Genomic DNA, 20,680 nt, shown 5'->3' with positions numbered 1-20,680 from the left:
CATAATTTATACTTTCTCCATTTCATCCTATATGGTTATGTTCTTAAACTTGCCACGATAACGTTATAAAACATATTATTACGAATAAAAAATTTGAGGTTAAATTATTTCATAAAAATGAATCTTGTTTTCCAGTCTTTATAAAATAAAACAGAGGGAGTACTAAGTTGTATACATTTCTTAAAATCGGCAAAGTATAAAACACATAAAATATGTGTACAATGCCTGGGGTCTATGTGCTTCAGTAAGGACTAAGGAAATTGGAGCTCAGTTTACTTAAGCTGAGAGACTCAAAATTTGATCAACAAAAGAATGCGAAATTTGTTTAGTAGTCTAAACTGGGGAATAAGGGGAAAGTGAATTAAATCCAATTATAATTACAGAATCTGTCGAGCTCAGGGCGAATTAAATGAGGATGAGATAGTCAGTAGAAGTTGCATAGAGATAATTAAGCCCATAATTAATCTGAGTAGTACAAGCTTTAGGTCAATAGGTTTATTTTTTCCACTCTCCTTTAACTTTATTTACTTTTACCATTTTCCTTCTAATTTCCCACTAGCTATTCGGAGGCTTCATTCGTTCATTGAATTTTTTTTTTTTTTTTTTGGGGGGGGGGGGGGGGTTGTGGGTCGTTGTGGCAATGTGAACAATTAGATGGCTCAGAAAACTAAAGTTAATAAATTGCAGAAAATGAAATTTTCAATCGAAGACTTCATTCCCAAGCGACATGATGCATCCCCCTCTATGGCTCTATCTTGAATCTAGATTCATTAACAGAATGGCAGCTTTTTGTAATTATAAAATGATAAAACTCAATTAGTTCTTATGTATATAAGCTACGTTCGAGCATAAATATTCCGCAGGCGAAAGCACAACAAATAATAGCCACCAATCTAATCTTTTCATAATTTGAGAGTTATAAGGTGTTTGGCAATGCTTGTAAGCTGGTCAAACTGGCTTATAAGTACTTTTTGGCTTATCTACGCGTTTGATAAAATTAAAAATGCTTATAAACCAAAAATAAGTCAAAAGTCATAAGTTGTTCTCCCCCAACTTATCAAATTTCAGCTTATAAGCACTTTAAATTTGACCAAAATATTTAAATATTAGAACAAAGCTATTTTCGGACTACAAATTGTCAGTCGTAATTTTCTGACTACTGTAGTCGAAAAATTTATATTTTGTTAAGAAACTTAGTTCAAAGTAATAATATGAACAAGAAAATAGACAGCAATGTAGAGAGAAAGAGATGAAAGATCCTTATTTCTTCAAGTGTTTTCCCAAGTGTGTACAATGTGATGCCCAAACCCTCTATTTATAGGATGGTATAGATAATACAAACTACAAAGGGATGCCATGAATATGGTATTAACTATTGAGAACATGGGGGAAGATCATGGAGGTGTGGGAGTTACATCCATAATGGTAAGAAGTAGTGGGAGGTAAATGGAGAAGAGTAGTGGGTGTTATTCCCTTAGGAGCTATGGACATCCACCATAATCAAGTATTTTATAACACTCCCCCTTGGATATCCAAAGATAATGTGTCTCGTTAAAACCTTACTAGGAAAAAATCCTGTGGGAAAAAATCCTAGTGAAGGTAAAAGAGTACACATATCTTGTAATATGCATTACTTGTTGCCTCATTAAAAACCTTGCCAGGAAAACCGAATGAGATAAAACCTTAGCTAAGGGAAAAAGAGTACAACACGTATTTGCCTCTCCCTGATGAAAATATCACTTTATTTCTCGGAGACGACGAATTCCAAGCTTGTATAACAACTTCTCTAATATTGAGATTGGCAATGCCTTGGTGAATTATTCCGCTAAATTATCACTTGAACGAATTTCTTGAACATCTATTTCATCATTCTGTTGAAGATCGTCTCTGCAAAGAAACTTTGGCTAAATGTGCTTTATTTTGTCTTCGTCAATATATCGTTCTTTCAATTGAGCTATGCAAGCAGCACCGTCTTCAGTATTATTGGAATCTTCTCTTCAAAAAAATCACACATCTCATTCGTGTTGAGTCACTTAATTTATAAGATGTTAGTATCTTGGTATGAAGAACGAACTTCATGCAATGCCCTGCATTTACATAACCAACAAAACTTTGACAATATTTGTTAGAATAAATAAATCTATCAATGATTCTCTTGTAATATATTACTAATTGCATTCTAGTGTCTCCACATCAAATTAAAATTAAATCTTGCTAGTATAACGTTATACTGAAGGTTCTAGCAAGAAACATAAGTGCACCCAGTGCACTAAGACACAAAAATAAATCATATATGTCATACATGGATGGCTGAAGCTTTATTTAACAAAATTTTCGGGAACCTCTATATGCTTCAGAACAGTTTAAATCCTTCAAGGATTTTCATTATACGCATATCAAGTTTTTCATGTACTGCCATATTAAAACCTGAAAATAATTTCATCCACCACAGGAGAACTTGTCTCCATATAACTAATGCCAGGATATTTACGATAAATCGTGTGCCACAAGTTGTCTTTATGTCTATCGACTTGATTTTTCATTTCACTTTTTGCACAATGGACTATCCATCCAATTTTATTTTTTTCAGGTGAAGTGAATTTTTATTGCGTATTTTTCATTTGGCCAATCATTTATATATACAAATTTCATGACAGACTGAGCTCAAGATCCTCGTCAATATTAATAATATTGAGCGCTACATTATATCATCAATATCATCAATGATCATTTTACATCGGTTATCATCACACAATAAAAATATAACTTATCGAGATCTCATTATTTTCAGGTACCTGAGCCTCTTCCATGAGGTCTTATAGAGTGTTATGTCGTAGTGCTCTTCTAGAGCACTTGCCTCTTTATAATGACCATCTTAATCATTTGCTCCACTCCTTCTTCAAGGAGTTTTATCTTTGGAACCAACGTGTCATAGACTCTGTCCATCATAGACTTTATTTTAGTTGGAGCATTAGCAGCTGAAATATGACATTTAGCTTTGGGTCAGCAGATGCCCCTAGCAATATTTTGCAAATGAATTATCACTTGAACTTCAAGTTCACATTTTCTTGTACGAGGATCTAGATGTACCCATAATAATTCATTCCACGTATCACTTTTTCAGCTGCCCATTTTCTCCCCCTAATATTGGGATCACCAACACATTTTCCAACCTTCTTTGGGAACCCATCTTCGTGCATTGTGGTGGGATAACTAAATCATATCGCACATCCATATTTCTAGATGGAAGTTATTTGGTTCCTGACCCTGAACCAATTATGACAGGGAGAATTTTTCATAACTTGTTGGCTAGATGCGTACAAGTGCTGTTGTATATTAAATAATACACCTCATACCAAATTTCTATTTGGGAGTTTTGTTCTCATAACGAATGGTAGCTATAATTGGAGCATACAATTTCTGCTAAGCCAACTTAGATTTAAACCAGCATTATCAAGATAAATCATCATAATTTATATTCTGGAACTGTGCTCTAGTAATTTGGGCAATCAACCTTGCAAAATCCAAATTGCAAGTTGATAACAAACGCACATGTGACCATACAATAGATGCTTCTATTGAAATCATATAATAGTAAACGGTCCACATGGCAGGTGACTGGGCCCATACATATATATATATATATATATATATTACCTTTTATACGATCCAAAAATTAGGGAATACAATCCCAATCCCAACTGGTATAGTAAACAATTTATCACGAGAACAAGTCGTATAGAAGAATTCTCGAAGAATCTCCTAATTCTTCAATATATGCCAATGTGAATTCTCAATCATTTTTAGCATCATAATTGAACCGGAATGGTCGACCGGTCATGCCAACTGATATTTATTTCAGTAAACATCTATTTTACTTGGTATGTGATTCTATCACCATGCTTATACTTCTGTAGTACAAATAAAATAAAAGTCGGGTAACCTTTTAGATTTACCCAGTATGATTGTAGTAATATGAAGATATTCAATCTTCCTTTCATTTATAGTCTCAATATGCCAACCACTTTGGCTAATACATTTGAAACTCAAAAAGTTTCTTTTGATACTTACTACAATATCAATGTCAAGAACAATTTCATTCATCCGGAGTAACAAATTAGTTTTTCCGGAGCTCTCCATTGATTTTTGTACTACATGATCTTTTATCACACCATTCATATGGTGAATGTATCCTTCACGGAGAAAATTATATCATAATAATTGTCATGGTCAAATCATCATAAGTAAAATCATTTCGTGCTTTAACTTTGCCTTTAATAACCTTTTAGAAGGCACGACAAAATATTTTTGGCATACAACACGTTCGCGACCAATGACATATTCATGTAACCACACAGTAATATTCATTATCTTTCTTTCTCTCAAACCTCCCAGTAGAGGTGAGTTGTAGTATTTATTCAATCATGCATAAGCACATCCTTTTGCATGACTTGTATCACATATATATATTTTCACATTCACTTTCAGGAATGAGTTTGCATTTACAATGCTTATCACAAATCGCATTCTTTCAAAAAAGGATTATAATCGTCTGAACGTGCCTCATATTTACAGACCATATTGCTACACATTTCCTTCACCTTTGAAGGATTATGTTGAGAACCCTTATTGTTCTCCTTTTTACAATTACCATAATGATGACTATTATTATTATTATCTTTGGCACGTTGTTCATTGGTCAACCACTTGTCTTCATTTAGACTTATTATGCACTGCTATCACATTCACTTCAAGAATGGAGCAAATCAAGTGGGACGAGTTTCATAATTTTTCATCAAAAATATATTAGTTTGCCTTAGTCATCATTATATTTTCAATATGGTGCACTGGTACTCAATGTCTTACCCATATAAAAGGCATGTTAGACTATCAAACCTAACTCTTATCATCATGGTGCACCAGGATTTGAACCCGATGTCTTACCCTCAACTAATGGCATGTTATATGCCTTTCTCTTAACCAACGACAAAATAGGCCAAAGCATAATAAGATTCACATTTGAATCTTTATAAATATTATCACTTTATAATTATAGGTACAACTGAGTTTAGTCATAATATCACTTCAAATGGTCATACAGTACCACATACCATAAGTAGATCCCTGCGAATAAATGGTTTGGGTATCGCAACATTTTAACATTTGGTGAATTTTCAGAAACTTTTTTTATTGTATAAGCGGTTAATCTTTAAAGCAATAGAAACCTCCCTGTAGGGAAGAGCACAAATCTGCATATATTTAGAAGTTAAATTGGATCTTTAAAATCACAACAGAAGATTGTTGAGAAAACACATCTTCCAAGAATACTTTGCAGACCTTCTAACAATCTGTAAAAAAATACTCCAAATAGCAAAGATTATAAAATCTAAAACAAATAAAGTACAATTGCATAAATAATTAATGATAGATAGCAATATTATATGGTAAGTACATGCATCAAATATGTATATCATTTTAATCTTTTGGTAGGCATAAGTTATTACCTTACTGGTATTTAAATGTCAATAATTACAATTTCGCAAAAGTTACTCTTCATATCCAATTAATGTGAACAAATAAAAAATAATAAGCATATTCAATGAATGTAGATTATGTAAGAACAACATAAGCAGAATTAATAAGTATTCATCAGAGAAGAATACGAAGAAAAACAAATGTACTCTTCAGAAAAGTAAAGCAACGTGAAATTCATATTCATTCACTTAGGGCAATAAGACAGACTTGATTTTATTTAGCTAACAGTTAGGAAGACAAGAACTAGATACAAGCATGGGAACAAATACTTCACTAGCTACATAAATAAATTACTTAGTAACAGGTAGTTAAATACTTCCCTTGGAGGCTACATGCATTTTATAAAACCAAAAACATAGTACCAATAGGAGATAAATCGGTTAGAAAGATTGGCTGAAGGGTAACGGAGTGACCACACTGAATGCATGCTAGTTTTTTTAAGCATAATCATAAAATTAAAAATTTGTGGATTAGTAAACAAAAAATGCATAGAGAATCTTACCATTTTATATGATAACAGATAATTACCTGACGGCCAAAAAGGGTATGAGTAGGCCAAGCCATGAAAGTTAAGAAACACCTACACAACTTGACAAAAAATGAGGCATTCGTGTTGATAACGTCTTAAGAAACTTAGTTCAAAGTAATAATATTAACAAGAAAATAGACAGCAATGTAAAGAGAAAGAGATGAAAGATCCTTATTTCTTCAAGTGTTTTCCCAAGTGTGTACAATGTGATTCCCAAACCCTCTATTTACAGGATGATAGGTAATACAAAGGGATGCCATGAACATGGTATTAACTATTGAGAACATGAGGGAAGATCATGGAGGTGTGGGAGTTACATCCATAATGATAAGAAGTAGTGGGAGGTTAATGGAGAAGAATAGTGGGTGTTATTCCCCTAGAGTTATGGACATCCACCATAATCAAGTATTTCATAACATATTTCTATTTATTTTAATTTTTTGGAATTTTGCCGCCTAAGTTTTCGACTACTTTTTTTTTTAACCGTGGTTTCCGGGCATCGCTTTGCGAACCCGACTAGCTGTACCTACCGGGACCCGCTGTTTCAATGCGTGCACCACGGTTAGTTCCACGGGGCCCTGGAGGCGCGGCCGGTTTATAATGCCTCTAGTGGCCCTGCGGGGGCTCGAACTGACGACCTAAAGGACTTTGTCCTCAGGCCTTTACCAGTTGAGCTACCCCTCAGGGTTAAGTTTTCGACTACTAGTATCGTAAAACTCCTCGTATAATCAAAACCAAAACAGCCTGTGCCTCTGCAATTCTTCATATTTCTGTCGGCAATTTGAGGTAACGAAATTCACCTTTCTTCTTCATATTGATATACCTATGTGACTTGTATTAACTGTAAGAGATTCCTACTCTTTTAGGTATAAATTTTACGTGAATTTGGTCCAGTAAATAGTATTATAAAAAACAAAAGAATGTTGTACAAGGTTAATTTAAATGTTTTCTCTTATTTATTTTATTTTTTTGGGATACAATTTGAATGCTTTCTTGTGTACTTCTCTCGTCGAAAGTCATCACTATTTCTTACATGCGAGCACCAAAGGGACATAAAGAAATGTTTAATTATTTCCATTCTTCTTGCAGAAACATTGCGGAGGGAACATTTGGGGTATGGAAAGCAAGGTGGACTATTTTGCGAGATATGTGTTTGGTCATATTGACGCTCAAAGAGATATCATATTAGCTATAATGGCGATTCACAATTACATTAGAAAGAAATGTAAGGTGGACAATGCATTCCAAGAAGCTGAGAATGAGAGATATGTGCCACGTGTTGATCCTGATATTGGAAGATCCGCAAGAGTCAACGTTCCAAATGAAGAAATTAGTAGAAAATCAAGGAGATAATAATATTTGAATGGCAATTCGTGATCTGATTGCTCAAGATATTTATGATAGTTGAATGTTTTAATTTTATTTACCACAAACAATACATATTAAGTGCTTGTTTCTTCTCTACAAATAATGTGTGCATTATTTAAGTTTTATTTTCTTAACTTCTGTTAATTTATACTCCGGCCATTCCAAATTATGATTGCATACTTATGATAACATAAATTATATTTATAAAAAATGATATTATTTAATTATTTTTATAATTAAAATAGCATGATAATAGGTTATTTTGTATTTTAAATCTATGTAGAATATAAAATTTTGAAAAAATGACGTTTTTAGTAGTGTGAATTGTTATAAGGTCATTTAAGTCATTTTAACATAAAAAGAGCTTATCAGCACTTTTTAATCAAACAGTTTCATCTGCTTATTACTAATTTCAACACTTTTATCCAAACATGTAACTGCTTATTTATTGAATCGGCTTCAACACTTAAAAGTGCTTTTCAGCACCTAATACTTATCAGCTATTCTAAATCAGCTAAGAGAAACGGGCTCTTAATTTGAATAAATTCTTATTTCTTAAGGTGGATTAAGCAAATAAAAATTCTTTGTTTGTAATGTTATGTAGAGATTAAGTGAATATTGGAAAATTTTCTCAAAACAACATTGTTAAGTCTAAGACAATAACTAACTCCAAAGAAAGCAAAAAAGTTCGTCAATTATATGAGAAGGAGAGATTCCACTTTTCAAAATTGCAAGGTAATTCTTCTTCGTGGACTAGCAAAAAACCTGGCATATAACAGATTCTTTTCTTCTTGGTTCTTTTTTTCCTGCTTTTTGTTGGTCAAAAAGTGCAACTGAACAGTCAAGGCTCACTGAGAGCCAATATTGGTAGTCTGTTGTCTTGTGTACAAAATGAATAAGGGATAAGCACATGTGACGTAAGCCATGCAACAAATGAATGCAAAGACAAGGATGCCACCTGTAAATTGTTACTAGGGATCTACAAATCGAAATGGAAAATTACACCAAACCAAAAAATTAAATAACCGATTAAAAAACCGATTAAGTTTGATTTGATTTGGTTTGGTATTGAATAAAAAAATCCGAACCCAACCGATATATAAATATATAATTTTTATATATATTTTTATGATTTTATATAATTCTTTAAAAACTATCTAGAAATATTTGGGATTGCGAGATATACTATTTAATAAAATATGAAGTGCTCCATATTTATTAACCTTAAATAATGGATTATATGATCACTTTCTCATCAAATATTATTGAAATACGTCAATCTCTTTGTTCTTCCATATTCATATCATATGCTAAGATCTATTAAATTCTTATATATTTTTCTAATGTGAAGTGATTATTATTATTTAGGTATCATATTGGTTTTTATGTTTAATTACTATTGAAATGATATTTAAATAACAAAAAATTCGAAAACCCGATAAACCCGACAAAACCGAACCAATCCAAACCGATATAGTTGGTTCGGTTTGGTTTTTGATAAAAATCATACCAACCCAGTCTATGTACATCCCTAATTGTTACTTGTTAAATTTGTTTTCCTTACAGAGAAATTAATTTTTGACTTTTGAGAAACTTATTTCCCTAAATACTATTTCAAGATATAACCAACCAAACCTAGAAAAAAAATAGCAAACGCACCCGTAGTCTAAGCATTTAAATAAACAATGGTTGCTTCAGCTCAATAAACGGCCTAGGCCTGCTTGGCCAATGGCCAGTCAGTTTCATAAATTTGATTACAACATTTTTTGGCTAGCCCTTAACGCTACATTACGAATTCACGTAAGTTAAGAAGTGAATATTCGTTTAAAAAAAATTCGAGAACGCAAGTTCTGAACGTGAAATCTTATATTCGACTAAGCTAGAGGTTGTTTGATCATGCTTTCGAATTTGCTTATTTTGAAGAGACTTCCCAAACGAGCTTCAGAGGTACTTTGGGAGAAGCAATATATGTTTGGACTTTGGAATAAACATTTGAGAAATACTTCCCACTATTGCAGAAACAACTTATACGACTTTGAAGCCAGTGATGACCATGAAATGAATCCGAATTAAGCCATAAAAGCGAACTTTTAGGATAGTCACTCAGCACGCACAAAAGCACATGATTCATAGAGATCATACATCGACTATTAACGTTCAGACTCAAGCAATGGTTATTTAACGGGCAGGCGTACGGCTCAAATTTATTTTCTGAAATACCTCAGAGCTAGGTGACATGGATTCTCTACAACTTTTACATTGTAAGGAGGAATGATGGAGTCAAAATGTCTGATATGTTCTACATACCTGCGCAATGAATTAAAACCTGATGAATATTTTGAAGATGCTTCTATTAGGCATCTATAATACAAGACCATTATACATGAGCAGATTGTGCTATCTATTCCTAGATCTACAACATATGGAAATTAAGTATCAACAGTTTAAGAGTTAAACACTACAATCACAAGTCAAAAGCATTTCAAACTGCTGTAGCCATAAGGAACAGAATGGTGAATCTATGTTTACATTTTACCAGTTGTTCAAATTCATACTTTGCATAATATTTACATTTTATATCACCTGTATATTACTTGAGAAAAGAAGCCTAATGAGTAAACGAACATCCACGAAGAGAACGTGTCTGTCACGATCATCAGATGGCATGACAACAATGCATGAGAAATCAAACCGATATATCTTAATGAGATAAACATCACAAGTTATGAATGAGTTGAAATCACAATCATGCTATGAAAAACAGAGATCACGGGTTCACTGATAAACTTACAAGTTCTAGCCGCTCTCCTGGTTATTCAGCATGTTCAAAATAGCATAAGCAGCTCTTTGAAAATGATCCTTCTGTTCCTCTAAAGTTTTCCTCCTCTCAAGAGCAGAGTCCTTGCACTTCTCCATGTCTTCTGTTACTTCGGTAGAGCTCTGATCAATTTCACTGTAGAAAGTGATAAAAATGTGAAAGGGTATACACAATACAAGCAGATAGACAGGAAAAGTGCGAAGAAATGTTTGTATGAAAAGAATGGTAACGGTCTATAGCTCTAACTAATAGTTACAAGAAAGAACAAGCTGTTAGAATAAAAATGCAAGAAAGACTATGATGAAAGAGTGAAATATGAATACCAATAGCTTCAGAGGAGAACTACACAAAATCCTGGTTGACATCGAAAAAATAATGCAATTGACATTTGAAAAATAGTAATCTTGAGATTTGTCAAGAACATGTGACAGTGGATAGAATAGGCAAATATCGATAGTACAAGTCCAAGTTTTCAAAGCTAATGTAAATATTTCCCATTTCTTCATGCCGCTATGTGGATAAAAATATACTTCCTTGAGTCTCAGTGCTAATCAGCTTACTTTATCATCTTCAGCATGTGCTCCATTGCCACTTGCACTTGTTGTGAGAGGTCTGCATATCCATTATGTGAACAAATAAGTTCCTCATAACGTGTAATTACACAAGGTATATTAACATTTCCTTACAACATTTGATGGCAACATATATCAACACATTATATACTTCCCACTAACTGAAAATAGAGGTTCCATTTCAACATGACCAGGCCAGTAACATTAATGACTAAAGGAAAAGAGAAAAAAAATTCAAATGATTTCTCAAATATTATCATATTGAGAACCTGCAGGTTTAAAAAAAATATTACGTTCTCTTCCATTGAGTCCAACCCAATAATGAACCAACAACAATAATATCGGGATTCAGCGAAGCTTACTTCTTTTAGCTTGATGTTCCATTATTTTCATTGACATGTCAGTTTGGAGCATTCACAAGTTCTCCAATAGGAAGTTATAGATTTGAATTACCGGTTTCCTCAATTACTTAGTTAATACGTAAGGAGAACCTCAGTGTGCTTATGTCTCAAGCATGATTGAATTACACGTTCCTGCTCGTAATAGGTCAGCTAAATAAATCAACATATTTAAAATATAAACTTCAGCAGTATCTAGACATGCAACTCAAACTCATCAATTCATTCTTTCTCAATCTTCCCCAACCAGTTCCTATTTTTTATTTGAGCGGAAATGGAATATCTGCTCTTATTTATTTTTCATTAAGTATGTATAGTCTAGACATATAAGTCTCCAAAATATTCAAGTGCTAATTCATTCCCATTCTATGCCGTAGGATCTTCAAGAACAAAAAATTATATGCTAGCTTAATATCTTCTATTTTAGACCACCTGATACGTTCAATTTTTGCCTTCAGTAGGATGGAGAGAAACGCTTTTAGATTCCAACTTACAATGGCATGCACTTCCAAAATCAGATGAAATGATCTAAAAATTATGCTTAAAGCAGCATACCAGTTGTCACTGAACGACCATGAAACAGCTTAGTTTAGATCAGTTCATTATTCATTTGACGTCTCAATTCCAATCGAATTTCCTTAACATCAATTTGCACTTGTCTAAATTGCACGTGGAAAATTCATGAATGTTTAGAGGTCAATCGAGAGAGCTGCCTTATTCTTTAGACAGCTACTAGGACACTAATTTTTAATATGTCAATTTTACCATGTAAATTCTAAATTGTTTCTAACAATTGATCTAACATCTTAATTCTCTCTAATTCAGGAAAAACTAAATTAGGAAAATACAAAATTTCGAGAAAAATTCAATCAATAGCTACTAAAGATAGAGAAATCACACAACATAGGCAAGAAAAAAACTGAAGAGAAAAAAATAATTAAAAATAACAAACAACTCGTTGCTTATAATCAAAGACAAAATTCGAAAAAAAAAAAAGCAAAAAAGAAAAACCACATGTGCAACACTAAAGCAGAAAAATAGCAAATGAAGGCTTATGTATAAGCGAAAAGGATTGCTACAGGAAGTAGTAAACAATAACTAGCAATTTGATGCTTGAAACATACATAACTTCCAGCCAAATTCAATAGATTGCAAATCTTCAAGGTAAAACACATACTATGGCTCCTACAATTGTGATTAAGAAAAAATTACTCCGCTTACATCAAATTGACGGAGAATTGTGATTTAAATATCGATACTCTATTAAAATGGATGTGTAGATTACCGTAAACGACAGAGGAAAGCTGAGATTCGATTTCAGAAGTTCGAGCAAGTTGATCGTCGGCGGCAGCAGCATCTCTAGAAGGTTCCATTTTCTGCTTGCAGAGAGAGAGAGAGTGCGTGTGTGCGAAGAGAAGTGTGTGATTGTGTGTGTGGGAAATGTGGTGAATGAATTTGAGCGCGCTTTTTGTCCAGATTTTATATACGGTTCATTTGGGCAATTTCCAATTTGTATATTTCAAACAAAATTATGAAGACTTTAGTCCCTGAATTTTGTTTTTGTAGCATTTCAACACCCTCGCAGAGTGAAAGAGTTGAAGCTCGAAGGTATACTACAACATTTTAGGCCTACAACCACCTTGAGAAGTGTGGTCTAAGATGCCAAGAAGTGTAGCATTTGGTCAAAGGCAACACTTTACGGCTTTAAGCAACGCTTTTTGGGGGTGGCCTAAAGTACCGTAACCTTTGACTATTGGCCACGCTTTATAGGTGTTGCCTTAGATGCCACGCTTTAAAAGTGTGGCCGATATGGTACAAAGGCCACGCTTATATATTGTCATATAGCCACGCTTTTATGACATAAGGCTACACATTTGAAGCGTGATCTTTGTCACATTATAGACTACGCTTTCAAAGTGTGGCTTTTAGAGCAACATTTATCCAGATTGACAATCCGTATGGCCACACTTTCTAAGCGTGGCAATTTTGTCTACTATGAAGTAATTTTTTAAATATTTATATTAGCCATAATTTTGTGGTTAAAAAATTATATTTGTTTACATTAAATTTTGTCCCCATATATATATATATAATTATATATATATATATATATATATATATATATATATATATATATATTATATATATATATATATATATATATATATATATTATATCTTCAAGCATTAAATTAGATAATAAGTAACAGAATAAAATAATTCAAATGCATATACTTGAAATAAACTTCAATAAAGAAACATACTTTGCGTACTATCTATGGTAATAAAGCATTGTTGGTTCAAGAAGTTCACTAGCAAAGACCTCTACAAAACCAAATGTATTCATATTTATAGTATCAATATAAAAATAATAAACATCACAATTGTTCAAATGGTCTTCATTATTAAGTATCAAATTAATTTGTGGCCACCATTTTCAATTGCATCACCCGTATATTCCTACACATTCAAAATAAAATTAAAAATTAGAAAGAAACAAATATATAGTATGCACTATTATATGGTACTAAGAACTAATGAGATTTTATTTCACTACTATAGCATAACATAGCTTCACAATCTCAAACTATATGACGGTCAAGGTAATAATTCACCAACAGTAAAAGATAGTAAGATGCAGCAGCAAATATTGACTCGTCCTAGTAGTGGTAAACATGGGCGTTTGACCAAATGCTATTGTAAGACGCAGCAAATATTGACTCGTAAGAGATAGTAACTTATTACCGGGGAATGACTTTATTTTTCATACCACAACATCTCTCTCAGGAGCATATGTAGCATATCCCATTGATGTTCGTATATTGGGATTCATGGCATCAGATGGCACAGGCAACTCAATTTCCACATTCGTAGCAGTGTTGCCACATGAAGTACACAGTTCAGTGCAAAGATTTCCAGAACACCAATTTGCAGTGATAAAAGAATGATATCTTCAACTGTAGTTCTAGATGGCCAATATTGCTTTTTATTTGCACAGATCTGTTCCCTAACTTGATAGAGCTTAGAACTAGTTTAGTAGAAATTAACCTAAAATGGATAGCTGGAATATAAATGAATAGAGGATACAATTGAAAAAGATGTATTCTACAAGTCAAACTTTGCTATATGTGAGAAAAGAGAAAAATGCTACCTACGCTCCTTAAACTGGCTTCTGGCTTTGACAGACATCTCAACCCGGCTTCTTGAATGCCTTTCAACTTGAGCTTCTACCGAAATCAGTGGCTTCACCTGAATGTGTTACTAGTAAGGTTATGCACTTTTCAGTTGCCTCAACTAATAAAAGAGGAACAATCATAGGCACGCTACAAAGAAAACATAGTAACAGAGAACATGAGTTAAACCTGAGTACTGAATCTATATGTCATCAGATCAAATGATCCAACAGGAGGTATAAAAGATAATGTGAGATCATTTTCAAAACGAGCCAGACGCACACACCTGAATACGCGCACAAATGGTTTAGATAGAAGAAGTTTATTAGTCAAGAGCGAAGAAGCTTTTCTGGTGTACAGTAAGCTTGGCTCAAGGGGGTGGTGCGAGCAATTCATTTGCTGAATTTTACAGCATATTGAGGAAGTAGTCACTTAGTAGACCAATAAACCAATATTTACTAGAAAATGCTTACTGATGAAATTTGATATCATCCAAATCAATGGATTTGCCTTTGGTAGGTCGACCTTGAGCCTCCAATATTAATCTGTCATTAAGCCCAAGCTTGCACTCGGGCATGCCACTGCAATAGATAACATACAATGTTTTATCAAAGCAAAAATAGATCATTGTAAGAGTGTACACAATTTTTTGGCTTTCAGTAAGTAAATTTTCTCTGTAAAACCGCGGGGAACAAAAATAGTTTGCAGTAAGCTTCCTAAGTTGTGGCTAAGATAGATACAAAAGCATGAACTACATTAGCAGTGTAAAGAGATTATAAGAAGAAAAACTTGAAGCTTATGCACCTACTTTCTAACAGCTTATCAGGTGATGTAGTTCATGCTTGTGTATCTATCTTTCTTAGGAAGCTCTATATAAACCAAGTACCTCAAATAAGCTCTCATCTTTAACGCCCCATTAACTTCAGAACGTATAAATTGGCCATTGCTGTTGACAAGGAGATTAACATGTTCGACCACATCCAAAAATACCTGATTGAAGACAAAGAAGTTTGATATTTAAGCCAGAAGCTAATCTAACAAGAGATGCATAAGGACTAAAGGAAATAAAAAGGTCATACTTCATTATTCTTATAAGATTAACTATGATGACTGGTCAAGAGTATATATGGACTGTAAACCAATTTTATTGCCATTGCAACAGTATTCTAGTGGTCAATGCCCAAAACTCAGCTTCTTCTCAGCTATCCACAGATGCTAGTTCCTTCCGTAAATAACCATATAACTTTCGCATACATTTCCGGCATCCAATTATATTAGAAACAAACAGTGTCACATTGCAATTATGGATAGCTCGCCAAAAGGAACTGTATTAGTGATTCATTTGCAAAATGTCAAAGGCATTCTTAAGATCAAATTCCAACTCCCTCTATCCTTTGACCCTTTTAGTGAATATCCTCAAAGAACTACCACCTAAAAGGATAAGTCCATTATCCATTAAACTTTGCCATTTGGATATTTCATGACATATATCATACGAAATAACAACTACAAACTTCAGAGAAAAACATTCTAATCCGTCCTTAAATGAGCAAAGACTAATCTTCACGCAACACAACCCCGCTCTGAACATGCAGCAAATTGTTGGCTGCTTGATGGAGCTTTGTTTGCTTGTTCTCGTGCTAAGAGAGCATCTTTTTTATAAGATTGCATCATTCTATATAATTTGCGCCGCTTAGCCTTTTTGTCAACATGTACTTTTTCAAAGTTTTAATCATTTTTATGATTTTTATTCGATATTTCAATCGCCTATTCCCTGAATATGAAAATGTCAATTACATTTTTCACATTATCGAGTAACATTATATGCATGCATGTTAACATTTTTAAAGAACCCAAGATAGAATACTTGCACATAATGATTACAGGACAGAAAATTTACCTTCTAACTGAAATGTTGTTGAATAGCACAAATAGATAACAACCACAATGGATAGCAGGAACTGTAATAATAAAAAATACAAAACGGGAAAAAGAGTATCAGTAATAGATAACTAAAACCAAAATGGAGGAGAAAGATGAAAAATTACAACAGCCTAAACTTTAGAAGCAGAGAATGATACTTTATAAGAATGAAAGAGGCCACAAAGTAGAGAAGGGGCCAAATACACACAAGAAACCACATCAGCCACATAATCCACATATATATTTTGAAAAGGGAATAACGAGCAAGCTAGAAAATCACATCAACCATGCTTATTTGGTCAAAGTAACTCTAGATTTGTTTCACAAAATTCTTGCACAATGATTCAAGTAAAACGTAAAACAAAGTGATTGTACAACTGAAATTAAGTCAAAATAACCACCAAATTCAGAAGCAATTTCAAAATATTTTAAAATCACAAACTCAAGCTAAATAACGCCCTACTTGTGAAACTTTTCGGTATAATTAGATCAAATCCAAATCACAGTAAACGTATACATTGCGAAAACCGATTAAAGCTTTGACACCCAAAATCAAACAAAAAGATAACTTGTTTTTCAACTCAAGAATACAAAACAAGGATAAAACTAAAAACTTGGATAGCCAAAAATTAAACAAAAAAAATACTTATTTAAGCCCTATAATCAGAAATTGAAAAATTAAAAATTTTGAGTATTAAATAAAGACTATACAGAGATACCCAGCAATATTGAAAAAAAAAAGAATTCACTGCTATCGGCCCCAAAATTCACTTCTATCGGCCCCAAAAAAATTTCAATAAGAAACTAGACAAATTAGAACTTTAAGTATAAGAAGTAACATCATTCAAAGGTACCAAAAATCAAATAGAAAAGAATACTCTTTTTCAACCCAAGAATCTAAAATTAGTAAAAAAGTAAAACTTTGATACCCAGAAATTAAACAAAACAACATTACTTCTTTTCAGCCCAAGAATCTGAAATTAGAAAAAGTTAGAAACATTGAGTATAAAATGAAGACTATACCAACATACCCAGGTATATACATAATAGAAGATTATTTTTTCATCAGAAATCGAAAAAAAAAGGGAAAATCTTTGAGTAAAAGAAATACTATCCAATAGAGAAAGGATGGAGATTTGCTAGAGTGAGATTAATCTAGAAGAGGCAGCAAAAGTAAGCAGTGGCGGAAAAATACAGATATGCGGCGGTATAGTATTTTGAGATTAATCTTGGAGATATGCGACGATGCGGTAGTATTCTTGTTAGGGTGAATTAGTAACAGAAAAGAACTGGCAAAGTGTTTGCTATGCGGTAGTATTCTTGGAGATTGTGATTTCTTTGCCTTTTGAGTAATGGGAGGGAAATATTTTCATTATTAACTGTAGTTGGGGGGAAATTTTGGGCGAAATGTTTTTATAATAAATTTTTAGGTTACGCTTGTAAAGTGTTATATTTAGTATTAGAATATAACAACACTTCAAAAATATTGCATTATAATTAATAAGCGTTGCCAAATAATTTATATATTGGCAACGCCTAAGAAGTGTTGTCTTTATATTATATGAGCACGCTTTTGAAGTGAGGCCTTAAAAAACGTGGCCAAAGACTCTAGTCAAATACTACGCTTTATAAGCACATCTGTAGCTACTTTTGGCAACACTTTTCGAGTGTTGTCTATAATAAGTGTGGCTATAGGCCAAAAATATTGTAGTGCATATCACTCATTGACACAGAAAGTAGCTGCTCATCGGGAAATGCATCATTGATCTCTAGGCCATCACATGACCTTCCTTCCTCCTGCAAGCGGGACAAGTGATCCGCCACTTGGTTTTCACTACCCTTCCGATCCACAATTTCTAAATCAAACTCTTGGAGTAACAAGACCCACCACATCAACCTAGCTTTGGAGTCTTTCTTTGTCATCAAGTATCTAAGGGCTGCATGATCAGTGTGCACTATGACCTTGGCCCCCATTAGATACGGCCAAAACTTTTCCATTGCAAACACTATGGCCAACAACTCTTTCTCAGTTACCGTGTAGTTCCTTTGAGCCTCATTCATGGTCTTGCTTGCGTAGTACACCGGATGAAACATTTTGTTAACTTTTTGACCCAAAACTGCCCCAACCGCAACGTCACTCGCGTTGCACATGAGCTCGAAAGGCAAACTCCAACTTGGTGCGGTAATGATAGGGGTGGTGGTCAACATAAGCTTGAGAAGTTCAAATGCTTGCAGACATCCCTCATCGAACGCAAACTTGGCATCCTTTTCTAGTAGCTTGCACAAAGGGTTTACCACCTTCGAAAAATCTTTTATAAACCTCCGGTAGAACCCCTCGTGCCCAAGAAAACTCCTAACCCCCTTGACAGAAGTGGGGGGGGGGGGGTAGGAAGCCTTGAAATCACCTCTATTTTGGCCTTGTCAACTTCGATGCCATGCTTTGAAATTTTATGACCCAACACTATGCCCTCCTCAACCATGAAGTGGCATTTTTCCCAATTGAGTATAAGATTGGTGTCTTCACAACGGGCCAACACTCTATCCAGATTTCTCAAACATTCATCAAATGAATCACCCACCACACTCAAATCGTCCACGAAACCTCCAAGATATCTTCCACCATATCGGTGAAAATGGCCATCATACATCGTTGGAATGTCGCCGGGGCATTACACAACCCGAAAGGTATCCGAGAAAAAGCAAAGGTGCCATATGGACAAGTAAATGTGGTCTTCTCTTTATCCTCCGGAGCAATTAAGATTTGGTTGTACCCAAAATATCCGTCCAAGAAACAATAGAAGGCATGCCCAGCAAGACGATCAAGCATCTGGTCAAGGAACAGCAATGGCAAGTGATCCTTGCGGGTCACCTTGTTCAATTTGCGGTAGTCCATGCATACCCTCCATCCGGTAACTGTCCGGGTATGAATTAGTTATTTTTTATCATTGGTCACCACAGTCATACCACCCTTCTTCAGCACACACTGCACCAGAGAAGTCCACGAACTGTCAGAAATAGGGTACACAACCCCGGCATCCAACCATTTTATCACCTCCTTCTTCACAACTTCTTGCATTGCCTCGTTCAACCTCCTTTGATGTTCCAAGGAGGGTTTCACATCATCTTCCAGAATAATCTTGTGCATACAAAATGCGGGGCTTATTCCCCGAATATCAGCTAATGTCCATCCAATTGCATTTTCCGCTTTTTGAGCACCGCCAATGTGGCATCTACCTACATGTTAGTAAAACAAGAGGAAATAATAACTAGTAAAGTTGAACTAGGGCCTAAGAATTCATACCTGAGGTGTGGAGGCAATGGCTTCAACTCCAACACCGGAGGTTCCTCAATTGAAGGCTTTGTTGGAGGAGTCTTTCTATTTTCAAGGTCCAAGGAGAGTTTCCTAGGCTCATAAGAATAAGAGCCCATTCCATGTAAAGCATTCGCACACTCCACTCGGCCTTCATCGTCATTGACATCAAGATTTAACAACACGGCCTCTAGAGGATTTTCCACATTGATCATTGCACTAGTATCATCAATTATCACAGCCGTGACAAGATCCACAAATGAGCACACCTCGGTACAATTGGGCTGCTTCTTTGACTTGCACACATGAAAGACTACCTTTTCATCACCCACCCTAAAAGTGAGTTCCCCTGCTTCCGCATCAACTAAAGCCTTCCCCGTAGCAAGGAAAGGTCTTCCCAATATGATCAGGACTTTATAGTCTACCTCACAATCCAAGATCACAAAATCAGCTGGCAAGATAAATTTGTCCACCCGGACAAGCACATCATCAACAATACCCAATGGTCGCTTCATTGATCTATCCGCCATTTGCAATCTCATGGAAGTTGGCCTCGGTGGCCCAATACCCAAAGTCTTGAAAACTGATTAGGGCATCATGTTGATGCTTGCCCTTAAATCACATATAGCTTTAGCAAAATCTGCACTTCCAATAGTGCAAGGGATAGTGAAAGCACCTGGATCCTCCAACTTTGGAGCCATTGAATGTACTATAGCACTAACTTGGTGGGTCATCTTGATAGTTTCACAGTCCATGGATCTTTTCTTCGTCATCAAATCTTTCATGAATTTGGCGTAGCCAAGCATTTGCTCCAAAGCCTCCACCAAAGGCACATTGATGGATAAGCTCTTCATCATGTCAATGAACTTTTTGAACTGATTCTCATTTTTCTGCTTGGCTAGTCTTTGAGTATAAGGTGGAGGTGGTCTAGGCAAGGGTGCCTTGGCTTTTGGCACAACCGGCTCCGGCATGTCTATTACGTGTTCCCTAGACGGGTTCACGTCATTTTGCATTTCCACCTCGGCATCTTGTATATCAATCCTCACTTCTTCGTT

The 20,680-nt window shown here is 34.6% G+C and overlaps 1 pseudogene; it reads right to left on the bottom strand.

The window, feature by feature from the left end:
* Positions 1 to 13,665: 13,665 nt before the first annotated feature.
* LOC109237445 lies at positions 13,666 to 20,326 on the bottom strand (annotated as a pseudogene).
* Between the last annotated feature and the right edge of the window lie 354 nt (positions 20,327 to 20,680).

This window comes from Nicotiana attenuata, unplaced genomic scaffold (assembly GCF_001879085.1).
Source record: "Nicotiana attenuata strain UT unplaced genomic scaffold, NIATTr2, whole genome shotgun sequence".
NCBI lineage: Eukaryota > Viridiplantae > Streptophyta > Magnoliopsida > Solanales > Solanaceae > Nicotiana > Nicotiana attenuata.
Note: the sequence above shows the minus strand (reverse complement) of the source record. Positions and strands in the feature narration are given on the sequence as shown.